The 13,109-nt window shown below is 41.9% G+C and overlaps 1 protein-coding gene across 1 annotated transcript in view; it reads left to right on the plus strand.

Annotated features, from left to right (window-relative positions):
- LOC124622228 (bumetanide-sensitive sodium-(potassium)-chloride cotransporter-like) overlaps nucleotides 1–13,109 on the plus strand; it is a 229,986-nt gene that overhangs the window by 51,285 nt on the left and 165,592 nt on the right. The gene's annotated exons all lie outside the window — the stretch shown is intronic.

Genomic DNA, 13,109 nt, shown 5'->3' on the forward strand with positions numbered 1-13,109 from the left:
ACAAAACCAGAAATTAAAATTAAAATTTTGTTATGCTTTTAAGAACCGGAGTGGACAGCATCTATATCATAACACTGAATCAAAGATAGCTTTTTTTCTCTGAGGTTTATTGGCTAGGTTGCTTCTATCAGAGTCAACAATCCATAGCTTCAGAGTTATGGAGTATAATGGACATACAAAAACAGTTACCATCTAATTGGACAACATAAGACATGTTGGTAAAATGTCTGGAAACAACTGTTGACAAGAAATAGGAAACACTGAAAGTACAAATGGCAAAATTCCTAAAACTGGAGAAAAACATGGCATTCACATAACAAATAATGTTTTACTTTATGGTACTATATAGTGCATAACTGAATTCTAATGATTTCAGCTTAATCATATTATGCGTGTTGTCTCTTGGCAACAATCATCACTTTGTTTGTAAATATGGTTTTCCTTGAATTCTTAGCTCATTATTCTTTATGTTCTTAATTTTGCCTTTCCCTTCCTGCATAAAGCATTGGACACAAAAGATAAATATAAAAAATAATTGAAATGAAGTAATGTACTACGGCTTGTTTCTTGTAGGAAAATGAGCAAGAAACAGATTACAACATGTTTACGACTGTGGTCAGAAAAGCTCAGCACATTCAGCAATCCTTGTGCCATAAATAAAAGAAGACTCTTAACATTGCCAGTTCTGATAACAGTTTGTCAGTTTTGAAATAGTTCATGCCACAAGAATTAAATTTTACAAGTTACACAAAAAAAATTATATCCCAGAGAATTTCTGGTTATCCCCTTCTGGGAAATCATGGCTTGAAGTGTATGAGAATTCTGGAATGGATAAAAACTCTGTACTCCAGATTCCAGAGAAAGTGCAGAGGAGGAGGGGGAGCTGCAAGTGCTCCACTTGCCACTGCCCCCCACCCCACCACACCACACCCAACCCCATCTCTTGCAGATGCCTATAATTACTGCATGCACAGAGGCATCTATGCAGTCACTTCATATGTCATTGGAATGGGAAGAAACTGTAACATGTGGTACCATCCTAAATAACCTGTGCCATAGCCTTCAACGGTTTGCTGGGTATGTTTGTAGATATAGTACAATCACAAAAACCTCTTCTTCACAAGTGCATATAAATTACAGATCAGAAGAGCCACTAGCATACTATGGTACTCAAGGTGGTTGTTTCCTTGTCAGTTGTAATCTTCAGTGAGCAGGACACACATCCCTTTGCCAGGCAACACTACACTATGTTTGAATTTGCACTGGTGTATACAGAGTTCTAGATTTTGCCACTGATGACAATGTTATTTCTATGTGGAATAATTTAGATTATGATCCACATGATCGAGTTTAGTGTTAACAAGAATTCTCAGAAAACATATGTAATAATTCAGTGAGTCAGTGAAAAGGGTCATGTGCCTCCTCGGTGATGTGCTGAGGAACACTGGTTTGGAACTCCAACTGTTGCTCTGATAAATTGAGGAAGAAGAGTGTCAACAGTGAATTGCAATTCTCAGTGAGAGGTGTGAAGCTCAATGCTGCAGCATGCTGCTGCAAGTATAGAAGTTGTGGACAAATTTTAAACTCACCATTCATCACACTCTGGATATCTGTGTGTCAGGTAAGTCAATGAAGGATGAGGAAAGTCTTTCCTGGTTTAATAAAGTTTAATAAACACTGAGGAAACATATGGTTGCACACTCAGCTCATGAAAGGCTGCAAAAATGATAATGAGCCAAAGTTATTTGAAATCCTTGTACTTCTAAGGTACACACAATGCATATAACAACTTCCCATCATACAGTACCAGAAGATCTTTCAGAGAATCCTACAAAATTCTGGTTTTATCTAAAATTGTTAAGGAGGCCAAAAGCTTGTGCTCAGTCACGCATTGACTAGTGTTGTTCAGAAAAAGAAGGTAGCAAAGGAAATTCAAAGCATTAAAGCTCACATTTTAAAAAATACACAGAAATGTTGTATAGAGTTAAAATTGTTCAACCAGCACATAAAATTTGAAATATGCGACCTAGAAATAAGCACTGCTGGTTCTGAGAAGTAATTGAGCCAGTTGTAAATGTGTAACGTGCATGGACTTAAGTACCAATTCAGTTTCACACAATGTACTCTGTGACATTATTCCCTTTCTATGCTCAACCATTAATCTCTTTCAGAAAGAATAGTTGCAAGCGAATGGAAAGAAGTGTAGGCTTCTCTCGTATATAAGAGCAAAAGAACGCATTTTCAAAATGTTCTCCCATATTCTTAACAGTTATCTTCTGCAGGATGCTTGAACATAATGTGAGCTTGAATATAGTGACAGAAAAGTTTATCTGTAGATATGTATGGCTTTTAAAAGCAATTTTCATGGTAAAAACAGCTTGCCATTTCCATACAAACTATCCTGTGAACCATGGACGTATACTAGTCGACAGATTCTATTTTCCTAGATTTCTCGAAAGCATTCAACATCTTATCACACTGATAACCAATAATAAAGGTACAAGCATACGGAATAGGTTCTCAAATATATGGCTGGCTTAAAGACTTTCTGAGTAATAAAACCTTGTATGTCATCCTGGATGGTAACTGTTCATCAGAGTCAAAGGTAATATCAGGGAAGTGTAACAGGAAACTCTCATTCTCCATGTATCAAAATAATATCAGACAAGGTGGGTAGCAATCTGAGATTGTTTACTGATGAGACCATGGCATAGGGGCTCAGGGCTCTTTGGTGACTTCATGTGAGGCGTACACGGGGCTCCTATCTACTGCAGCCCTTCCTTCCTTCCTTCCTTCCTTCCTAGGCTATTTTTCTTTCCCTTGGCTCTCCTTCATTGTCCTTGCTCCTTCCCTTCTACCCTCTCCTTCTTGTCTCCTGGTGTCCTTGCTTATGTCAGCCTGGCTATCCTCCTGGTTTCTGCTGTCTCTTACGTGCTTGTTCCTTTTTTGGCATTTTTGGTCTCCCTTTAAGATTTGATCTCCCCTTCTAACTTTTGTCTCCATAGTGTGAGCCTAATGGCGTAGGACAACTTACTTAGCATCTTCAGCATGTGTAAGAGACAGTATGTCTTCCATATTTCCCTTGATGCCATTGTCCTTCTAACACTATATAGCCAGCACAGTAGCCAGTCATATGGTGGGGTGGTTATACAATCTTTCGGTTGAGTCTCTGGCAACATAGGGATCACACTTAGTACCTGAAATGCTCTTTCCTTGTGTATGCCTAGGAGTGGTTGCTTCTCATTCTGGAGCATTGGAATTTTCGGCAAAGGCCAGATGAGTTCACTGTAGAACAAAACTACTACTGCCACACAATTAGTGGCCCTTCGTGCCTTTGACCGTCTTGGCAGCATGGTGTCCATTACTTCTCATCAGTCCTTGAATATGGTTCAGTGTGTCATTCTCATACAGACTCCTACAAACTGATGGGGAACTCCAGGCCAATCTAAAATGGCAGGGCACTTATTTATTCAGCATGTTCAGACAGGCATAAGGACAATTGCATCAATATTGGTGCCTTTATTCTGGCAGTTGAGAGGGAGAGGATACCTTCCTAGAAAAGGTCTAGGTTATAGTTTCAGTGATATGTGGAGCCGTATGTCCCACCACCCATGAGGTGTTTTCTATTTTTGCGTTACAGGCATGTGTGTTCCCTCTGTATAGCTGACCCTCTATGTGGTCACTGTGGATATCCACTCAATGAACCTAGTTCCTTTATTTTCATGACAATTACTCTCCATGCTCACTGGATTGCCTGTTTTATATGAAGAAAAAGAAGGTACAGGAGTGTTGTTTATTCTACACTGAGGCTCATCAAAAATATGACCACCCTTCACCCTGTGTCTGTGACATCTAACTTTGCCTCTGTTATGTACTTTTCCCCTCCTCCCTCCTCTTTATCCCAGTCCTCTCCCCGTTCCCTGTGGTTCCCACACCCTCCACTCAGGGGGTGTCCCTCCTGTTTGGCATTTGGCATCTGCCTGTGATGGGGCACCTCCACCCTCCCCCAGTGTCTCCTTGGCTAGTGAACTGCTGCCACACGGTAGTTAGACCCACAGTCCACACATCCTGAGGTCACCCACCCTCTCTGTTCCAGACTGCGCTGAAACCTACTCTCTTTCTCTGGGCCCTGCCCTCCATGGCCTCCAAAAGAGGAGGAGGGGGGGGGGGAGGAGGAGGAGGAGGAGGAGGAGGAGGAGGAGGAGGAGGAGGAGGGGGGGGGGGGGGGAGGAAGAGGAGGAACATAACTGCTGGGTCAGGGCCCCTTTGGTGCCAATTTGGCCTAGCAACCTGAGTCTGACCTCTTTCTTATGGATGTTGTCCCATCCTTGATGGTGGTGGATGGTGACATGCAGACGTGACTGGCTTTGGCCCATTCACCTCCCATTTAGATCCTTGTTACATGCTTATTCAGTGGAATTGTAACAGATATTAGCATCACCTTGCAGAGCTGTGAACCCTTATTTGCTTTTACTCCACAGCTTGTGTCTTAGTAAATGAATCTCATTTTACTGATGCTCACTTGCCAACCCTTTCTAGGTTCTGTGCTTTGTCAGAATTGGGCTGGCCCTTTGAGTGCTTCCAGTGGCATTTGCATATTAGTCCATAAGGACATTTTTACTACATGGATTCCTCTTGATACCATATTGGGAGCAGCTGCTGCCCGGGTCCACTTGGACTCTGTGGTCACGGTTTGTCTCTCTCCCCCTCCTTATAAGCTACCTACACTTAGAGCCTCTAACTGCGCTCCTTAAGTAACTTACCCCTCTTTTCCTCCTTGGTTTAATTCCCATTTTAGTATTGGTTATTGGAATTTCTTTTCCAGCTACTGAATGATGAACACATCTTTAATGATCATATGCTGTATTGCTTCAACTAATTACACCAACTGTGAAGCATGTCCAATTATTGATAACGTATAACTTCAAATACATGAATAACCCAAGGCCTGCTGGGTTTTCCATCATGCTGTTGCCTCTCCCTACACCTCCCACTTTGTGTTTAATCCCCTCTTTGTCATGTGGTACATGCCTGCGATGTGTCTGATAAGATTATCTGCACCACTGGTAGTACTGTTCCCCATTCAATGGGCCCCTTTCGTCACCAGCCACTCCTGTGGTGTAGCAAGGTCATTTCAATCATCATCTGTGATCACCAGTAAGCCTTTCTATGCTTTAAGAAGCACCCATCCTTTGCCAGTCTTATTACCTTTAAATGCCTTTATGCCAAAGCCTGTTACTTCATCAAACAGAGCAAACAGGTCTCCTCTCTAGCTTCTTCTATCCCTTTTCATAACTGTGGCCTACACTCTACACCCTCAAAGGTTGCCAATGGCTGTGTTGTATTCCAGGCCTTGCCTTCCCGGGTGGCCTTCGTAAATATTACTGGATTTTTGAGGAACACCATGCAACCCATTTTGTGATGGCATCAGCATCACCCTCCTATCCAGCTGCCTTCCTCTTCCTGAAACAACTGGTTAAAGCTTCCCCTTGTCAGGTGGAAACCGACAATGAAACTCGCACTGAGTGGGAACGTATTCTGACCTCTCCTCTTCCCACGTTTCAGCCCCTGGCCCCAATTCCATCAGTAACCAATTGTTTAAACATCTCAATCCTCTACAATGACACTATCTCCTCCAGGTGCATAACTGTGTTTTTCTCCAAGGTGTTTTCCACTCCCAGTGGAGCAACAGTATTGTGGTTCCTGTGTATAAGCCCTGGAAGGATCTGTCATCCTCAATAGTTACCAGCTGATCAGTCTGATTAATGTCCCCCTGCAAGTCATTGGAATGGATGGTGGCTCTGTTGGATCCTTGAATCTTGGGACCTTTTGTCTTATTACTAGTGTGGCTTTCAGGAGGGACAGTCTCCAATCGATCATCTACTTCAGTTAGGAATTTAATTTTGGCACGCCTTTTCTCAGCATCACTGTCTTGTCACAGTTTTCTTTGATTTTTTGAAGGCCTACAACATGGCCATCACATCTTACTAATACTCTGAGTGGGGTCTTCAGGGCTCCCTCTCAATTTTTATTTGCCATTTCCTGTCCCACCAGTTGTTCAGAGTTGCATGTCTTTTGTTGCCATGGAACGCCATGGGGTATTAAGTGTGCAGAACTAATGGCCATGTCTCAGGTGTTCTGCTTTCATAAACGGTCCTCATTCACATGAGTTTTTGTAGTGTGTGGACTCAATAAGTCACCTTCAGGCTACAACCCAGTGTTTTCCTGCCTCCCCTTGGTCTCTGCCATTCATGACCTCACTGATCATGATCATGCTGCTTGAATGAATGGTTGATTTCCTTTGGGTTCCTATCCATGTGGGTAACAGTATAATGAGTTTGCCGATTGTTAGGCTGGGGAGGAAGGCTACAGACACCTACCCTCCATTCTTTGTGATCCCTCTGGGAGCAGATTTGTGGCTTCACATCAGATTCCTTTTTGATTAACCGTGGGCCAACTCTTGGGGGAACAGGGAGCACCACCCTGTCTAATAACCTTTGTACAATTACAGGGACTTTGGCTACATGGTGTTCTTCCTTCCACCTCTCCCTGTGGGAATCTACCATCCCCTGCCATCTTCATATCAACCGTACCAGCCTGACTCATGGTTTTTTTTCCTGTGTAACTAGCTGCCATTCCCCAATCCCTTCCCCTTCCTTTGTAATTATGGGCCCCCCTCATGACAATCCATATTTTTCTGGGCTGGCCCTGCCTCCTGGCTCTTTGCACTAAATATGCCCTCTCTTATCACAGTTGTTAGCAGACAACCTCATGTGGTTACATCCCCCTCAGTTTTTCCTTCTGAAAATGGTTTGTCCTCCCACTTGTAAGTACCTGAATGTCCTCCTGGAGCTGGAGTCCCTCATTTAGTGTTGCCATTGGTTTGGGAGGCCTTCAGCCTTGCCTCTGTGTGGCCAGATTGCCCCCCCCCCCCCCTTTTCCCTACATTCGGTATGTTCTGTTGTACAATTTTGTTTCCCCTTTTCTTGTGTCATGATCAGGGTATGAGACGAGGATCAAAATGCGTCAATGACATTGCTGGTGCCCCATCATACATAGTGCCTCTGAGGTGGCCACTTCTCTCATCCCTCTCCCTCCCCGCTCCTGTTCTTTACTCTTTGTCACTGTGCTGTTGATGTTGTTCCTCTCTCACTTTCTGCTATCACTGTTTGGTCCTCCCTCACTCGTCAGCCAACCAACACCCCCCCCCCCCCCCCCCCAATCTCTCTCTCTCTCTCTCTCTCTCTCTCTCTCTCTCTCTCTCTCATATAGCACACAGTGTGATGGTGGGTGGGTGTGTTTTTTACATATGATGACTGTGGGTGAATGTAATTTATTGTCAGTTGGTAGGATAAACATTTCTATAATGTTTGAATATCCTATTTATAGTATGCTGCTTGACTCTAAAACAATATGAATTGGTAAAAGCATGTAAGTTCAGCTGTTAGGAATCTTAACTTCATTGGAAGAGTTACGGTATGGTGTAAGGCACTATATAGGAAACAACTTATTGAACACTATTCTTGAGTACTGTTAGAATGATGTCCCCAACAGTTCTATTAAAGGACATCAAAACAATTAATACACATGCTGCCAGATTCATTAGTTCTGTGAATACAAAGGTTAAAATAACAATCCATGAGATTAAAGGGGAATTCTTGAAGGGAAAAAGATGAATTTTTGTGACACTTTATCTACATCACTACTCTGGAAAATCTAGGATGGAATGTAACAAGATTATCAGAAGGAAAGTTGCTACTCACCATATAGTGGAGATGCTGAGTTGCAGATAAGCACAATAAAAAGATTCTCACACCTAAAGCTTTCGGCCATTAATGCCTTTGCCAACAATAGTGGACAGTGAAGTGCTGCAGGTTAGATGAAGGGCAAGGGACAGGAAGGGAAAGGGGGGGAGGGGGGTAGCAGAAAAGGAGAGAAATAAAAAGACTGGGTGTAGTGGTGGAATCATGGCTGTGTAGTGCTGGAATGGGAACAGGAAAGGGGCTGGATGGGTGAGGACAGTGATTAACGAAGGCTGAGGCCGGGAGAGTTACAGGTCACTGTCCTCACCCATCCAGCCCCTTCCCTGTTCCCATTCTAGTACTACACAGCCATGATTCCACCACCACATCACAGTCTTTTTATTTCTCTCCTTTTCTGCTACTTCCCCCCCACCCACCCCCACCCCCACCCACTACCCCTCGCCACTTGTCCTCCGCCTTTTGTCTCAACTGCAGCACTTCACTGTCCACTACCCCCCAGCCTACTATCCCTACCCTTCCCCCTTTCCACCCCAGACTCCTCCTTACCCCCACCCAGTCGCCACTCCCATCATGCACTGGTGCTGCTGCTTGCAGTATGGTTTCAGTTGCCTGAGACTGCAGTCATGTGTGTGAGCTGGGTTTGCGTGCATGTGGGGGGAAGGGGGAAGGGGTGTGTGTGTGTGTACTTACTGTTGATAAAGGCATTTAACAGCCGAAAGCTATAATTGTGAGAGTCTTTTTGTCGTGCCTATCTGCGACTCAGCATCCCCGCTATATGGTGAGTAGCAACTTCCTTCTCATAATATTGTTACATCACTACTCTGCAATTCACATTCAAATGCTTGGCTTTCAGAATATTTCTCAACTAACAGGAGCTCAGAGAATGAGCTTTTGTGACATACTGCATAATTATTTTATTGCCTCCGGTGCTACTCACATAAGGACCATAAATACAAAAACGAGAAATCAGAGTTTATACAGAGGCTTAAAAGACAGTTTTTCCCCCCTTTACTACATTTCTTTTACTACCACTGGTACAAATTTACATACTTTGTGCATTGTTCTCATAGTGTGTATATACATGCAAAAGTTATTGGCAAGTCTGAAAACTGCCAGTCACAGGAAACAGTTTTGGCAACTCAATCTTTATATTTTGTTTCTGCATGATAATGTGTCATTGTATACAACAGATCAATCATAATCAACAATATGGGACATAACTGTACACATCTTTATCTCTCTGTTTAATCTTGATTTATGCTCAATGATAGTTTCACTTGTATTTGTCCATAATAAGGGTGTGTTAGGACAAAAATCCATGGTTGAGCAAAATTTGTTAGGACAAAAATCCATGGTTGAGTAAAATGTGGACTTTTAAAGTATCCCTCACTTTTTTTCTTCTTGGTGAAGAAACCAAGAAGCATTTCTGTTAAACAAAACTATACATCAAGATACACTGCTTCTGTAATTCTATTTAAATGATTTAAATGGCTAGTATATTTCTACATATACTTGCCAGACAAATGGTAGTTGTGACAATGCAATGCCATTGTCATCTAGGGGTTGTTCTGGATAGTACTTACTGAGTGGGCATTAAAATTTTCTGCAGCCTCCCACACAGTCTCATCTGAAATGTGGAAACAGTCTTCCTCACAGCCAGATGCCGTTTGTTGCCAATTCCAAATACATACATGGTAAAACAGCTTACGTAACAGACACAATTGTGCCTGCCAGATGCCGTTACCAGTGAAATGTAAATTGGACTGAAGTAACCTGGCAGGTACTGCTGCAAGCACAAATACCTCATGATCTTCAGTAAGACTGCAGCCAAGAGACAAGTTTGGTTTTAGTGCATATGAAAACAAAGCTTTTTATTATGTTTTTTTGATTGTATTTTTGTTCTCTTTTGTTATTTCACATTTTGAATACATTATTTATTGTTTGTGAAAAAGTCCACTTGGAAATATCCAAAGTACTTAGAGGTGGGCATTTACCTTCCTTTGTGCCCACATTTCTTCCATTCTCTTTCTGTGGGCTTGCTTCATGTCTTCAGACCATGTTGTTCCAGTCTTCTCCTTGGGTTTTTCTTCTTGATCAACTTACCATTTGTGAATTTTGAACCTGAAGATTTTGCAATTTTGGACATCTTCTGGTGTAATTCCTGGTAACTTGAGATCAGTTTTGAGCTGAAAATATGTTTCATCATACCAATTTTGGCTTAACTCATTTCATTAAAGAATTTGACTATTCATTTTGCAAGTCTATCTAGTTTCATTCTTTTAATGTGTCTGTAGAATCTCAACCTGCATTTCCTAATGTATTGTGGATATTTGTGTATGGTTAGGTTTCCTGCCTGCCTCTGAGTAACTATTGTTTGTCTAAAAGTTTTACCCATAGAATTTTTCTTCCAATTTTGTTTCGTTTGGTCAGTGTTTTTCAGTGTGTGTTTTCTCTTCAAAATTAATGTTTTCAGTCCATAGAGGCTTTCTGGTTCAATTACTGTATTTTAATATCTTAGTTTTGTGTGCTTGGAGGTAAATATCTTGTTGTAGATATTTTAGGTCAGTTAGTATGCAGTTTTTGTCTATTGGCAGCTAAAGTCATTTGCCTTCATTTTGATTCCATTACCCTGAATGGTTTCATAGAGATATTTTAATTGTGGCACTCGTTTAATTTTGCAATATTTGGTCTCCATTAATTTTGGTGCCTGTTGCAGGCCATGTATTCTGTCTTTTCAAAAGAGACCTGAAGCTGAGTTTTTCTACAGTTTTGTTCAAGAGTTCAATCTGATTTTGGGCTGATGAAATGTCATGAGTTACAAGTGCTAAATCATCTGCAAATGGTAGGAAATCTATGAGTAACTTGAATCTGCCTGAAGTGATTGCTTGGTAAAATAAAAACCTGAGCTGAGTCCTGAGTGATATTCCCCAGTTTCTGTTTCAAGTTGCTTCTGTGTTCTGTAAAGAAGAAACACTGATAGGATTTTTTATGCAACTGATACTAATATTCCACAGTAGTTATTTATAAACTGAAGAGCCCAAGAAACTGGTATACCTACCTAATATCGAGTAAGGCCCCCACAAGCATGTAGAAGAGCTGCAACATCATGATGTGGCGTAGACTCAACTAATGTCTGAGGAAGGGCTGGAGGGAACTGACGCCATGAGTTCTGCAGGGCTGCCCATAAATCCATAAGAGTATGAGGGGTGGATATCTCTTCCAAACAGCACGTTGCAAGGCATCCCAGGTATGCTCGATAATGTTCATGTCTGGGGAGTTAGGTGACTAGTGGTAGTGTTTAAACTCAGAACAGTGTACATGGAGCCACTCTAGCAATTTTGGACATGTGGGGTGTTGCATTTTCCTGCTGGAATTGACACAGTCCGTCAGAATGCACAGTGGACATGTGTGGATGCAGGTGACCAGACAGGATGCTTATGTACATGCCACCTGTCAGAGTTGTATCTAGACATATCAGGGGTCCCATATCACTCCAACTGCACACACCCCACACCATTACAAAGCCTCCACCAGCTTCAGCAGTCCCTTGATGACATACAGGGTCCATGGATTCATGAGGTCGTCTCCATACCTGTACATGTCCATCCACTCAATACAATTTGAAATGAGACTAGTCCGACCAGGCAGTATGTTTGCAGTCATCAACAATCCAATGTTGGTGTTGATGGGACAAGGTGAGACATAAAGCTTCGCATCCTGCAGTCATCAAGGGTACATGAGTCAGCCTTCAGCTCCGAAAGCCCTGTTGATGATGTTTCATTGAATGGTTTGCCTGCTGACATTTGGTGATGGCCCAGCATTGGAATCTACAGCAATTTGTACAAGGGTTGCACTTCTGTCATGTTGAACCGGTCATTGTTGGTCTCATTCTTGCAGGATCTTTTGCCGGCTGCAGCATTGTCGGATATTTGATGTTTTATCGGATTCCTGATATTCACGGTACAGGCATGAAATGGTTATATGGCAAAATCTCCACTTCATCGCTGCCTTGTAGATGCTGTATCCCATCACTCGTGTGCCGACTATAACACCACATTCAAATGCCCTTAAATCTTAATAACCTGCCATTGTATCAGCAGTAATTGATCTGACAACTGCACCAGACACTTGTTGTCTTATATAGGCATTGCTAAACACAGCGTCGTAATCTGCATGTTTACATATCTGTGTATTTGAATATGCATGCCTCTACCAGTTTCTTTGGTGCTTCAGTGTATATGTTCTGTCCCCCATCTTGGGCAATGGGTAAATTACTATATTTTTCCAGTCTTCTGGAATTTATTGCTTGCCAAATTTCTTTCGTAATTTTGGTGATATCTTTATGAATACCTTTTCAGTATATTTAGTGGTTATTATGTTGACACTATATCTGTACACTGAATTTCCAACAGTCATTATCTAAGACTGACTTTTCTTTTTTCTGAGTTTTGTTTTGAAACTATCTCATTTTTTAAATTTATGTTAGGTGCAACACCTGTCCAACATTTTGTTTACATACATACACCTGATGTTACTAAATGCGTACTTGTAGCAAATTTAACAAATTGTCATGAAGTTACATACTTTCATAGCGGAATAAACAATAAATCTCTGAATATTCTTTTAGCTTTAGGTATTAAAGGTCTTTCCCTGTAGCAAATGGCTTCCCTGATGGAGAATGTAGTGGGGAGAACTCTGGGGAGGCCACTGAGGCCTCTTTTTTGAAAACTGCAAAATATGCAGCAGCAACAGATTAATAGAGGTGTGGCAAAGGAGTAGCTGTATCTTACTGGTATCTTTAGAAAAGCTATGAGAGAGCTAGTGAGGATAAAGGAAAGCAATAAGCAGTGTTGGGGATGGAGGAAGTGATTGGGAACTGGCAGTGGATAGGAAGCCTAGCAGGAAGAAGACGTGATCTGACAATTTTGTTGTCTTACAGGCTACCAACTGTCACAGTTGAGGGGAGAGGAGCCTCAAAATGGTGTAGAAGTCAAAAACGAGCTGCATACTCCATCTGAGAGTAGAAAGGCTAGGAATAACACTGGTATTAGAAAGAAGAGAGTACTACTGCTAGGTAGCAGTCATGGCAGAAGTGTAGGTCCTCAGTTACAGAAGTTAGGAAAACAGTATCAGGTAACAGAATTTTCAAGCTGAGTGTTATAGGCCCTGTGCTGTTCTTAATCTATGCAAATGATTTAGAAGACAGTCTGAGCAGCTCTCTTAGATTGTTTGCATATGATGCTGTTACTTACCATCTAGTAAAATCATCAGAAATGCAAAATGACTTGTGTGTGATATCTGCATGGTGAGAAAAGTGGTAGCTGTCACCGAATAAGGAAAAGGGTG

The sequence above is a fragment of the Schistocerca americana genome, chromosome 7 (genome assembly GCF_021461395.2).
Source record: "Schistocerca americana isolate TAMUIC-IGC-003095 chromosome 7, iqSchAmer2.1, whole genome shotgun sequence".
NCBI classification, from domain to species: domain Eukaryota; kingdom Metazoa; phylum Arthropoda; class Insecta; order Orthoptera; family Acrididae; genus Schistocerca; species Schistocerca americana.